Here is a 14,642-nt window from a genome sequence, read left to right as displayed (position 1 = left end):
AGTACTGAAGTGGGTTGCCATTGCCTTCTTCTGATACAGTCTACAGCCATGCAAATATCCTATCACCATATACATTCAGCCATGTTAAATGAGTAGATAAGAGGATATCGACCTAGGCTACAGACTAGAGGCAATGTTTCAGGGCATTGAGCATAGATTAATCAAATATCCACCACTACTTTAATACCAGAACGGGATACTGTTTTGCCATAGTACTTACATTATCATTTCCTCATTGTAATTCCGTCACTCATCACCAGCATGTTCAAACACATGGATTATGAAAGAAGAGTAGGTGAGGAAACCACTATTCAGTCCACCATCATCCGTGGAATATCTATTTCCATGGGCTGTAACTGTCTGGAATATGACAGGAGACTTCCATCTCAGTTATTCATAGACCCATAGGTATAGAAAACAAACTAGTGGTTACCAGTGGTGAGAGGGAAGGGAAGAGAGGCAAGACAGGCATAGGGATTAAGAGGTACAGACTATTATGTATCAAATAATGTAAACAAGCTATGATGCTACGTTGTACAACACAGGGAGCATAGCCAATATTTTATAAAAACTATAAGTGGAGTATAACCTTTCAAAATTGTGAATCACTATGGTGTATACCTATGCTGCTGCTGCTAAGTCGTTTCAGTCGTGTCCGACTCGGTGCGACCCCATAGACGGCAGCCCACCAGGCTCCCCCATCTCTGGGATTCTCCAGGCAAGAACACTGGAGGGGATTGCCATTTCCTTCTCCAGCACATGAAAGGGAAAAGTGAAAGTGAAGTCGCTGAGTCCTGTCTGACTCTCAGCGACCCCATGGGCTGAAGGCTACCAGGCTCCTCCATCCATGGGATTTTCCAGGCAAGAGTACTGGAATGGGGTGCCATTGCCTTCTCCAGGTGTATATTTATAATTTACCTAATATTGTACATCAACTATACCTCAATTTAAAACATCAGAAAGAAAAAGCAGTGCTTGATTTTTGCAGGTGATTCTCGAGGAGGGAAGATCAAACCTGTGTTTCAGTAAGTATTCTGTTGGCTGAAGCAAGAACTTTACCTCAAGCAAAATTGTACAAAGGTAAGTTTATTTTTGTTACCCTCGTTTTCTCAACGCTGCCCATACTTCTGTCTTTTCAATTGTCAGGCTTTATAACTGCACTCTCTCCTTTTTGGAACCTGTCCTTGGAAACTACTTGGACACATAAAGGTCCCGAAGTATTTGAGTGAGAGCAATTAAAAGGTATGAGTGCTGAGACCATCTGTGTTAATATGGCTTAATTAAGAATACGGATCAGCTGAGCCGCCCATCACCGCCCCCTCCCACCCCCGCCCGCAGGCTTCTACGGTTGCCATGACGGCGGCCTTGTTCTGAGCTGCACTTGCCTTGGCACCTGTGCTCCAGTTCTGCCTCTTCACCATGGCCAACGCCATTGCACATCAACTTTCTCCTCATCGCAGAGTTCTTCTGGTCGGTGTCTCTGCTGCTTTCCTCCCTTGTTTGGTTTATGACAGCAGTCATTACTGACATCAAAGATGGACCAGTGCGGAAATGTCTGCCGATATTCGGAGGGTTAGTCTGTCCTTATGCAAGAAATGTGCCGGTTTGCATGTTATAAACTTTTTTTTTTTTTAAGCCAGTGAGGGCTTGAAGAGGATAAACCCAGGTGAGAGCACCCTCTACGGACTGCTGGCTTATGTTTCTGGCTTGGGCTTTGAAATCATGAGTGGAGCATTTTCCTCTGTAAATACTCTGTCTGACTCTCTGGGGCCAGGCACAGTAGGCATTCTTTGAGACCCTCTCCAGTGCTTCGGAAATTCAGCTTTCATGACACTGGTGGACACATTGCTGCACGTGTTCTAGAGCATCGTGTTTTTGGAAGTGCCTGTGAGAAGAAAAAATGGTACACCCTTCTTGTCATTCTCACCCATCTTCTGGTGTCAGTCCCAAGCCTCAGGAATACTCACTGTGGGTTAAATCTGGTGCCAATGTGCATCATGCCGGTTCTCACAGGCACCTGGCCATTCTCCTTTTCTGCCAAAGCCTGAAATGCTGCCTGCTCTACCAAGACTAGGACATGCTCCTCTTCAACCAGTGCTCCAGACAGCCTCCAAGGACCAGCACTTTTGAAATGGTAAGTTGCATCTTTAGAAGAAGCACAACTGTGTCTTTTTCTATAAATCCCTTTTCCTGGTGAAATTTGGAAAAAACAAAGCTGGCTAGATATGATATAGCCTTCATGCTACAACTTTCTGAAAAGGATACATCAGTGGTATGTAGTCTGGCTGCAAGTCAAAATCACCTGGTAAAATGTAGAGTACTGATTTCTGGGCTCCACCTCCAGGTTTAATTGATCTGGTATTTGATAATTTTTTTAAGCTTCTCAGATAATGCTGATGTGCATCCAGGTGGAAATCTACTGATGTCCAAGTAGGAACTATCTGAGAATTCTGTAAGTAAATAAAAATGAGATGTTCAGCTGTCCCCTGACTGAGTTTGTCTCCAGTCTGTGTTGAGCAAGTAACTATCTGAGTATCAAATCCTGGTTAACCTTCATCTTTCTGAGTTCTGAAGTCACAAAAGGCTAAAAGGCTATCACCTCTGTGAACTTTTTCACTTCACAGTACTCTGATTTCTGAAAATGTGAAAGGATGTGCTTATAAATACAAAATTGCACTGACTTACTATGCCAATTTAACCAAAGTAAGCTATTGATTGTGAAACTGTATTTTTCTGTAGGTTTTCCCTTATAGATTTTGCTTTTTTGAAGCATTACATTATTTTGAGCATAGATTCATTTTCTTTAACTAAAAAACCAATTATTCCTGACTTCCTGGGAAGATATTATAAAACCAGGAATTTATGTGCGTATGAAAAAAGTAGGGAAAACCACTAGGCCATTCAGGTATGACCTAAATCAAATCCCTTAATATTATACAGTGGAAGTGGGAAACAGATTCAGGGGATTAGATCTGATGGAGTGCCTGATGAGCTATGGACAGAGGCTCATGACATTGTACAGGAGACAGGGATCAAGACCTTCCCCAAGAAAAAGAAATGCGAAAAAGCAAATTGGTTGTCTGAGGAGGCCTTACAAATAGCTGTGAAAAGAAAAGAAGCTAAAGGTAAAGGAGAAAAGGAAAGATATACCCATCTGAATACAGAGTTCCAAAGAATAGCAAGGAGAGATAAGAAAGCCTTCCTTAGCAATCAGTGCAAAGAAATAGAGGAAAACAATAGAATGGGAAAGACTGGAGATCTCTTCTAGAAAATTAGAGATACCAAGGGAGCATTTCATGCTAAGATGGGCTCAATAAAGAACAGAAATGGTATGAACCTAACAGAAGCAGAATAGATTAAGAAGAGGTGGCAAGAATACACAGAAGAACTATATAAAAAAGATCTTCATGATCCAGATAATCACAATGGTATGATCACTCATCTAGAGCCAGACATCCTGGAATGTGAAATCAAGTGGGCCTTAGGAAGCATCACTACAAACAAAGCTAGTGGAGGTGATGGAATTCCAGTGGAGCTATTTCAAATCCTGAAAGATGATGCTGTGAAAGTGCTGCACTCAATATGCCAGCAAATTTGGAAAACTCAGCAGTGGCCACAGGACTGGAAAAGGTCAGTTTTCATTCCAATCCCAAAGAAAGGCAATGCCAAAGAATGCTCAAATTGCTGCACAATTGCACTCATCTGACACACTAGCAAAGTAATGCTCAAAATTCTCCAATCCAGGCTTCAACAGTACATGGACAGTGAACTTCTAGATGTTCAAGCCAGATTTAGAAAAGGCAGAGGAACCAGAGATCAAATCGCCAACATCTGTTCAATTATCAAAAAGGCAAGAGAGTTCCAGAAAACATCTATTTCTGCTTTACTGACTATGCCAAAGCCTTTGACTGTGTGGATCACCACGAACTGGAAAATTCTTCAAGAGATGGAAATATCAGACCACCTGACCTGCTTCCTGAGAAATCTGTATGCAGGTCAGGAAGCAACAATTAGAACTGGATATGGAACAACAGACTAGTTCCAAATCAGGAAAGAAGTACGTCAAGGCTGTATATTGTCACCCTGCTTGTTTAACTTATATGCAGAGTACATCATGAGAAACACTGGGCTGGATGAAGCACAAGCTGGAATCAAGATTGCTGGGAGAAATATCAATAACCTCAGATATGCAGATGTCACCACCCTTATGGCACAAATCAAAGAAGAACTAAAGATCCTCTTGATGAAAGTGAAAGAGGAAAGTGAAAAAGTTGGCTTAAAACTCAACATTCAGAAGACTAAGATCATGGCATCTGGTCCCATCACTTCATGGCAAATAGATGGGGAAAGAGTGGAAACAGTAGCTGACTTTATTTTGGGGGCTCCAAAATCACTGCAGATGGTGACTGCAGCCATGAAATTAAAAGACGCTTACTCCTTGGAAGAAAAGTTATGACCAACATAGACAGCATATTCAAAAGCAGAGACATTACCTTGCCAAAAGGTCCATCTGGTCAAGGCTATGGTTTTTCCAGTGGTCGTGTATGGATGTGAGAGTTGGACTGTGAAGAAGGCTGAGCACCAAAGAATTGATGCTTTTGAACTGTGGTGTTGGAGAAGATTCTTGAGAGTCCCTTGGACTGCAAGGAGATCCAACCAGCCCATCCTAAAGGAAATCAGTCTGGAATATTCACTGGAAGGACTGATGTTGAATCTGAAACTCCAATACTTTGGCCACCTGATGCAAAGAACTGACTCATTTGAAAAGACCCTGATGCCAGGTTAGATTGAAGGTGGGAGGAGAAGGGGATGACAGAGGATGAGATGGTTGGATAGCATCACTGACTCAATGGACATGAGTTTGGCTAAACTCTAGGAGTTGGTGATGGACAAGGAGGCCTGGTGTGCTGCAGTCCATGGGGTCACAAAGAGTCAGACACGACTGAGCGACTGAACTGAACTGCTGTTTAGCCTTTTCTGGGTGTGTCCCCACACAGCATTTACCTGCTGAATGCTGGCTGCTGGATTCATTGACATGAAGCCCACTGTTTTATCTCTGAGCAGCTCTGCAGGTTTGCCAAGTGATTACCCTGGGACAGGGTTCACTGGAAGCTAGTGGAAATTTGGGCGGAAAAGAAGCCAGGAGGGTGGTGTTCACACTTTTAGCTTGTCCTGTATTACTGACTAACACTTCCATCCAAATGGTATAGTGGAAAACTGGAAATATGTCCTAAAATACCATATTCATGCTTTTACATAATCCATATACTCTTTAGATATGGTAAATGCCCTTAGGTTTTGGTAGCACATACAGCATTCACTTTTTAGGAATATCAACAATGTTTGTTTGGGCTTCCCAGGTGGCATTAGTGATAAAGAACCTGCCTGCCAATGCAGGAGATGTAAGAGAAGCACATTCCATCCCTGGGGCGAGCACGGCAACCCTCTCCAGTGTCCTTGCCTGGAGAATCCCATGGACAGAGGAGCCTGAGGGCTACAGTCCACAGGGTCATAAATAGTTGGACACAACTGAAGTGACTTAGTACATAAGATGTTTGTTCAACTTCCAAATGTCACTTTTGGTTTCCTTTATAAAGGAGAATTGTGCCTTTACTAATTAGAAATTGTTCCAAGTTGATAGTTTCTAGGGAGCTGATGTTCTGTGAGAAATGGAAATTCCCTGCATATTCAAGTGGGAACTCGGTGAAGCTTGTATGTACAGTAGAACAGCCAAAAGAAATAGAAGCAGCAATGAGAGGGCTCACCAGTGACATGAGGGATGGAAGAATTATGGTGGGGGGAGAATAATGGACATGTTTAAAATGGAAACATGGCCAGTTAATTTGGGCTAGCTGCACATCTGTCCAGGGACCAGAACCTTACACATAAACTAGACCTTTATCAATGAAATCCCCTCTTATGTTTAAATAATTCAAATTATTTGATCTAGGGTTTCAAGAGGAGTAAGGTTTCTAGCAAGGCTGTAAACAGTTCCATAAGAAATTACAGTTATTCCCCTAAAGTCTACTTGAGCACTAATACCACGGCTCCTGCTGGGGTTTGCTGTCTTCCACTTTTATACAAGATTTTCTTTAGGTGAGTCATACAAGGGTCAAAGGCATAGAGACTAAACAGTGACATTTATTGTGCAGAGTTGAAGGGAATAAGATACCTGTTGAACTAGGCTTCATTCCTATTGGAGCATGGTGTTCTTTGATAAACAGGGTAAGAAAAATGTAGAGTTGGTTTATTACTGTTGACTTACGATTCTCTTAAATGAATAGTCTGATAAAACATTTGTGGATCTGTGAAGTCTAGAAAAATCTGAGAATATTAGTATTACTCATATTTGAGCTCAGAGAATGTCCCCTGTGCATTAGTAGTTTAATCTTAAGTAAGCAGTTTAGACCACTGTGAAATACCATTTAAAAAAACATCTTGGACAAGAAAATTTTCTTTGATGGTGAGACTAATGTCTTAGGTTAGAAAATTGTTGGCTAATCCTTGATTGAGTGAGTGCCAAGGAAACCCAGGAGGAGAGCAGTCTTCCTTTGTTGCTGTGTATATATTAAGACGTGCTTCATTTATTTTTATTTTTTTGCATTTGTTACTTGTGATGAGTTTTCTGAGCCCTGACAGTGTTTGGAGAGGAGGTGATGGTGTTAATCTTGTGTTCGTCTCCATACAGAGCTTTCTTAGTTTGAAGGAAAATGTGGCTATGTTCCAAGTTGATCTTGGAAAGTGAATATTGTTGCAGCACTTGACTATGTTGCCATGTACATCATAGAGACTGATTTTGACTCTCTAATAAATTTGTCTTTTTTAAACTCATTTGAGTTAGGAGTTGAAGCTGGAGTTTTGTTGCCTTTGATCCTGGCCTGCCTATCTGGCAATATAATAGGAGCAGCCTCTTTTAGAGCATCTTTGTGAACACATAGCTGAAAGGAACAAATGGTGTCTGTAGACTGTATAGAAAATAGGAAATGGCTTTTGTTCCCAATATTGTATTTTTGCCGTCAATCACTTTTCATTGTTTGCTGAGAGTGACAGATACGCAGGGACTAATGGTCAGAGTGGGCCTAAGGGCTCCAGGGAAGCCAGGGCGCCAGCCTGTCTTGGGCACCAGCAGCATGCTTCCTGGGAAGAGGTCCTGAGAGTGCTGGCTTTTTGTTGGCTAAGTTTTCGCTGGGCCTCACCACTCCTAGCAAGAGAGACAAACTAGATGTCACAACTAAAGAATTTTAAACTTCTTTGCTTAGAACGCTTTACTTTATGATTGTAGCTTTTAAATTCTCATTTAATAAGAGACTTCATTCCATTAAATATAGTGTTCAGAGGAGTGGGCACTGTCTTTATGTGCAATATTTATCATTTCATTTAAGTTATACTCTTATGTCATATATAGCTTGCACAAATCAGTGCATTCAATAGTATTTTCCAGCAAACAATAAAAAGACTGTTTGTCACCAAAAAATAAATAAATAAATAAATAAAAGAATATAGATCAGCTCTGTCAACATGAATTAGTTGTTTATTCCAGGAAACTTTGCCTGGGAAAGATAAAGCTATAAACCAATTTTAAAAAATTCACTGTTTGCTTCAGGAAATTTCCCACAGATAATTAATGGAAACAAGAGTCTTCTCACCTTGGCAAATGCTTGCTTATCATACAAAGTTTCCTCGTGAAGGCTTGTTTCAAGACCCTTGTGTCATAGGGTCTACTAACTCCAAACTAGTACATTACAAACGTTGCCCAGTCCAGATCAGGTCTTCGTCTTGAAAGACCTACCTCAAAACTACTTTGAGCTCAGACCCCAAAGCCCTAAAATTAGACAACTTCTGACTTCCATATTCTGAGACACTGCTGGGATTGGTAAGGTGGTGGTCTCCCTTGCTACAGCAAGTTTTAATACATTTAGCTTTCCTTTTTTCATAGGTTGATGATTTGCTGGGGAGTCCAATGGTACTACCTATAAGATAGTAACTTATGTTTCTCTAGGTCACAGCAGGCTGAGAATAAAACGTTCGAGTTCCGACAAGTTAATGGCAAAGACAGAAATCATGCATGCCCATCTAGTAATAACTGAGGAATCTCAAGTTCTCCAAAACTGCCCACCTATTGCTAGAAGATCTAAGGGTCTTCTAGATGTACTCATGAACAAATCTCAGTATCCACTCAGTGCTGAGGCTTCTGCTGAATTCAAACTTAAAAAAAAAAAATGAAATGGCACTATAGTTGGAACCCATTATCAAGCTTCTTCTTTGTGTGTGGAAACTATCGACCTCCCCTAAAGTCACTGTTTCTGCTGCCCACCACTTAGGTCATTGCTGTTTGAGTCTTCTGAAGTTGATCATGTGTCCAAAGGTGGCCGGAATCAGTGCTGCTCATATCAGTGCCTCCAGGGATGGATTCCTGGTGAGGAATGTTTGCAAAACCACCGGGTTACACTGTGTAAGCCATTACCTGCTCCATATATGTATATGACCAGTGGGAGCCGACACAACGTATTACTGAGGCGCATTTGGACAATGCGGAAAATAAGCAGAACACAAAGGATCGAGAAAAATCTTTCATTTGTTGATTCCTTCTTTCATGCATACAACAAATATTTGAGTGTCTCCTGGCTATAACAAAAAGGAGTTTATTAATGGCCTTAAAATGTTCTCATCCATCAGAAGTTTTGGCATCGATTCTCCATTCACCCCTGATTTTCTATGTGTCACAAACAGTGCACTGGAGATAAAATGAGCAAGACAGACAGTCCTCACCAAGCCAAAGGGCAGAATGGGGAAAGAGATAATGAAACAATGGAAATATGGAACGGCAGATTCAGTGGAAGGAAAGTAGAGGGTGATATAAGAGCAAAAAACCAAGGTAAACCAATCCAAATTTTAAAATCAGGGAAGTCTCTGTGTAATAACGATCTGTGAAGTTTCAGAAACAGGAACACATCATCTTCTCATGGGACGAAGTTTATATGAGTTTATATGGGCAGAGTGTATCCTATGAAGGAGACAAGAGGATACATGAAGCTAGAGACTGGGAAACAGACCATGGAAAGTCATGTTGAGTTTAGGATTTATTTACAGGAGAAACAAGGCTATTGATAGCTTTAACAACAGGTGCAAATCAATGAAATTTTCAGAGAGGTTACTTTGGATACACTGTGGAGAATGAATTTGAGGGAAGAAAACAGAGGCAGGAAATCTACTAAGAAGCTACTGAGATGACTCAAGTAGGAAATTAAGGCTTCCTGGACTAGTGTGCTGACAGTGATGATGGGGGGAAAAAGATAGGACAGATTTGAGAAACAGAGAGGAAATAGACTTGATTGTCAATGGCAATTGTCTGGGGCAGTGAAAGAGATGGGAATGCATCCCTCTCAACAGATGAGTCAGGTCATGTCACTCCTCAGCTCAGAACCCTGCAGTGGCTTCCATCTCACGCAGAATGAAAGCTAAAATCTTCACAGTGGGCCACAAGGATGAAAAAGTCTGTACAACACATCCCAACCCTAGCCCTGTTGCCTCAGTGGGTTCCCCCCTCCTGCCTTCCTGCCAGCTCACTCTACCTCACCCACTCCAATATCCTGCTCTTCTCAAACATTCCAGGCATGAGCTTACCTTACAATTTTTGTTTTTGTTCTGCCCAGATACCAGTATGGTTCATACCCGTGCCTTCTTCAAGTCTTTTTTTAAATATCACCTTTTCAGTGAGGCTTCTCATTGTCATCCTACTAAACATTCCAACCTCTGTGACAGTATCCCGAGTTTTCTTATTATTACCCATCACTTTTTGATTTATGGTATAGAGTAATTTACTTATTTTTTGTTATTAGAAATAATATTTTGGTTATCACTTAGAATGTAAGCTCTGTGAAGGAAGGAGTTTTTGTCTTGTTTTGTTCATTATTGTATCCCCAGTTCCTAGAATACCCAGGATGTAGTAAGCACTCAATTTTTATTGAATGAATTAGTGGGCAGTCCCCATGTCTGTAGCCTGACCAACCAGTCAGATGGTGGTTCTAATCACTAATCTGAAAGTATGAGAAATGGGGAAGGTTTGCACAGAAAAGCTTATGAATTCAGTTTGGGATCATTTGCTCAGTACCACAACTATAATATTAAGAGCATGATATTATTAGATAAGTCAAAACTGTTAGCAAAATTTCAACTTTCTTAGAAAAACAGGAGCCAAACTCTTCTGTAAGAGAACAACCTACAGAATTCCAAACCTGTTCTCACTGATGAGGCATGTGCACTGGTTCCCTGCAAGTCAGCCAATAAGATGGTCAATCAATATACATCAAGAAGAGGTCAGCAACCCTGGACTGTTCAAAGTGGTGTAAGTCATACAGTGGTGTGGATACTCAGAATAATTACATTAGGGATTCTGTTTGAGGTCTTGTATATCTTGTATATCTAGACAGAGGATTGACAAGTGTAATCATTAGATAATGTCGAGGCAATGTACTCAATTTTTCACCTAGTAAAGGTTAACATTTACTCCCCAAATTATAAATCAGATATCAAATAAGAGACTAATGGAGAATAAGATGAACTAACTTGCAGAGAAAACGCTAGTAAAGTTCAGTCAAGTTCTTGGTACCTAAATTTGTTTTCTTTTGTTTCCTTAACAATTTGGAAACCCTGATCAACTCTAAACAGTGTTTTGCAGCCCCAGATGAGAATGAGTTTTCACAAGTCTGTATTTTTCAAACTTTAGCATGTATTAGAATCCCCTAGAAGACTTTTTATTCCTGGGCACCCAAGCCTGGACGTTCTGATTCAGTAGATCTTGAATGGGCCCCCAAATTTGCATCTCTAACAAGCTTCCAGATGGTGTAAGTGCTTCTGGTGCAGGGACCACACTTTAAGAATCACTGTAATCCTGGGCCTATTTGAGACCTTTTTGCCCATTTCAACTGGGTTCTTTACTGACTCCCAACTGAAGTTGGTTGAGTTCAGTATCTGAATATGGAACCACAGAATGGTATAAAATTAATGCAAATTATTTTTAAACCTCTTTTTATTTAATTTCATTTAATTCTAACCTTTTTCATCATATAGTCTGTCAGTTTCTGTTTTCTTCTCTTTTTTTGGTAATTTGTGGTTTAGATGGAAGTGAGCATTTACATGTGTATGATGGAACAAATATTGTTAATTCCTGAGCTAACCACAATACCATGTGCATTATGTTTTCTCTCTTATATTAACTTCCTGTTTTCTCCTAAAGTTAGTAATAGCCTCATTTTTAATCTGCTTAGTTTTCTATGATCTATCACTAATGTGATAGATCTTTCCAATGCTTCCTGATATTTTCCAGATGATCAAATAATACAATTTTTTTTTTTCCTTAGAAACCCCACTCCGACTTCCTGTTCTAATCTGACAGGTCCTTTTCCAGACTGGCTGCATAGTTATTATCCTAGAATATCCTTAGTCATTTTCCTGTTGGATCCACTATTTCCTAATCCCATATTTTCCTATTTCTTGATTTATTTGCTTACTTTTTTGGAGCATTTAGTTCAGCTGCATCATAAGAAAGAAAACAGGGTGAGATTAATTTTGTCAGCTGTCACATGCCTGCACATTTGCACATTCTTAACTAGATGGGGAGAGTATTTTGACTAAAATTTATTTTCATTTCAACTTTTTAAGATTTTGCTCTATTTAGTTTTCTAACTCCAGTGTTGCTTGTGCAAATTCAGATGCTATTCTCATTTTCTTTTTCTTTCTGTGTGACTTTTGACTTTTCTCTCAAACTCATAGGATCTTCTTTTTCACCAGGTGTTATAAACTTTCACATTAATCTGCCTTATTGTGGGTTTTTCTCATGGGCTGCACACCGCGTGGGCTATTTCAGTTGAGGAACTCACACATTTCAACTCTGAGAAATTTTCCGTATGCATCTGCAGAACTCCTATAAATTAGATTCTGAGGGTCTATTATCCTTTAAATTCTTTATCTACTCTTTCCAATTTTTCATCTCTTGTTTTTTAAAGCTTTATAGATACTTTTTGCAACTTTATCTTCAAGGCCTTCTTTGAATTTTTATTTTAATTAAACTTTATTTTATTTTGTATATAATCTATTTTAATAAATTTAATTATTTGTATTAAATATTTATCATGTATTTAATTTCTAGAAGCTACCTTTCGGAGCATCTTCTTATATCTTGAGATCATTTATTGCAGCTTCTTTGGTGTTTTTTGCTGCTTCATATATTATTTCTTTTTCACCAAGCTTATTTTTCAATAATTGGATTTCTCTCTTTCATTTGAAAGCTATTTCTCTATATCAACAGATCTCAAATATTAACTTACATCAGAATCCCCTGAAAGACTTATTAAAACAGACTACAGGGCCTCTTCCCTAGAATGTTTGATTCAGTAGGGTTGAGATGGGGCTAGAGAATCTGCATTTCTAACAAATGCTACTTGTGCCAGAGATCACATTTGAGAACTTTTGTTTGGGGTCACATGGGGTTGTATACTTCACAAAGTAAAAAGGACTGACATGTATACAGATTAAGTGGAGTAGGGAATGGCAATCTACTTCAGTATTCTTGCCTGGAGAATTCCATGGACAGAGAAGCCTGGCTGGCTACAGTCCATGGGGTGGCAAAGAGTCAGACAAGACCGAGCAACTAACACACACACACATACAGGTTAAGGGTCTGCTTCTGGGTTCTCTGTTTAGGGCCTTCCTCAGCAGAACCCCTTGACGCTGTAATTCTAACCAAACCCCAGAATTCAGTGCTTTGTGAATTGGGCTCAGTGCTTTGTGAATGGCAGTGATTTTCAATTCTTCAATGTATTTTATGCGAGTAAAATCTATAATATATACAATAATACGAACCATTATAATTCCAAAATGTATGCTTATAAAATAATAAACAGTCTTCATAGAAAAGAGCAGAGAATAAATTACCCAGAAGTTTCCAGAAAAAGTTCAGGATCTAGGATGTCACTGTGACTTTAGCCACTGTACTACAGAAGAGGGAACAAATTGCATAATACTTGCTGATTATTCTTTATTAGCTATTGAAATCTTCCTGGTGATGAGTGGAAGTTTGAAAACTGAGTTGCGGCCTCCTGAATGATAATGAAGAACAATCTGGAAATTATGTACTACCAGCAGAGAAAAGGGCACTAAGTGTGTACTTGAGTACCTCTCTCATAAAACATATTATTATTTATAGTTTTCTCTTTTCATTGCTTCTACTTCTCTTGAAAATTCTAAACTCTGTAGTGTTCAAAATTAAGACAAACAGCTCTGTCTAGTGGCCAATGTGATCACTGCAGTCAAAGTCAAAAAGGATTCAAGTCAGACCTTTTTATTTATTTATTTTTTTAATTTTAAAATCTTTAATTCTTACATGTGTTCCCAAACATGAACCCCCCACCCACCTCCCTCCCCATAACATCTCTGTGGGTCATCCTCATGCACCAGCCCCAAGCATGCTGTATCCTGCGTCAGACATAGACTAGCGATTCAATTCTTACATGAGGACGGTGGGATGATATGGGAGAATGGCATTCTATCAAGTCAGACCTTTTTAAATAATCTGTCTAAAACTTGGCAAATGACTTTGATAGGAGGTGGCTCTTTTGTCTCAACTCAGGAGATGCAATGGATAAAAGCCATCAGTCATGTCATCTCCATTTGGGACTTTTTCAGCAGTTAAGAGAGACAGGTGCAAAATCCAGCTCAGTAATTTAGCTTAAAAGGAAAGGATTTTTATTTGTGAAATTGTGTTTGGTAGATAACTTTTTTCAAAACATAAGTATACACCGTAGCCTGGTTTTAGCTTCACTCTTCTTTGTTTCCCCCCATTCTCCCCTCTCCTGCCTTTAAGAAAAATCTGGAATTGAACTGTAAGTCAGAATCTTGTCATTCTTCTTATGGCAGATGAACTGCCCCCTGGCAGCTGGGGTGCCCTGCCTTTGACAGTTGTTTCCACAGCACTGCAGAATATGAACAGGACACCATGTGGAAAAAATGAAGAGCAGCAGCTATTGGCTCCTAATTCACCATAAAGCATTCAGAACAACAGTGGCCTTTTTCTTGCAAGAACTGGTATATTGAGGCAAAATCTTGCTGTTTCCCATACATTTCCACTTCCCAAAATAATGTGAAGTATGTTAGAATAAATTTAAAAGGATAAGTAAAATCAAGTATTAAAAAAAGATGAAGAATCCAATGGTGGACTAAATCTGGGCCCATGATATGTCTGGGCATGGAATAGAGATGAAATTTGCTGAATTGAATTAAAATTTATTGGACATAGAGGATGAGAATTTGGTTGCTTTTTAATACATAAGTTACAAGATAGTAAGCATATGGTTGTACCCCCAAAGTAAAATGACCTAAGGGTTAAAATATCACGTGTTTGCTAAAGATAATCTTCAAGTACATAATTAATACTAAAACAAATCAACTAGAAAATTACAGCTTAACATATGCCCAAGAAACATTCCAATGTTAAACGAATGTTTGCTTTCTGAAGATAAATTTTACAACATGCTTGTTGTTAAAAATTATAGTACCCAAAAATATTAAAGAAGGTAAAAGATAACCATAATATGAGAGTTAAAGATAAGCACTATTAATATTTAGTATAAATCTTTTAAGGTATA

General features: G+C 39.4%; 1 pseudogene; it reads left to right on the top strand.

The window, feature by feature from the left end:
* Nucleotides 1-1,353: 1,353 nt before the first annotated feature.
* On the top strand, nucleotides 1,354-14,042 carry LOC128053003 (gamma-secretase subunit APH-1B-like; annotated as a pseudogene).
* The last annotated feature ends 600 nt before the right edge of the window (nucleotides 14,043-14,642 follow it).

The sequence above is a fragment of the Budorcas taxicolor genome, chromosome 1, assembly GCF_023091745.1.
Source record: "Budorcas taxicolor isolate Tak-1 chromosome 1, Takin1.1, whole genome shotgun sequence".
In the NCBI taxonomy this organism is placed as follows: Eukaryota; Metazoa; Chordata; class Mammalia; order Artiodactyla; family Bovidae; genus Budorcas; species Budorcas taxicolor.
Note: the sequence above shows the minus strand (reverse complement) of the source record. Positions and strands in the feature narration are given on the sequence as shown.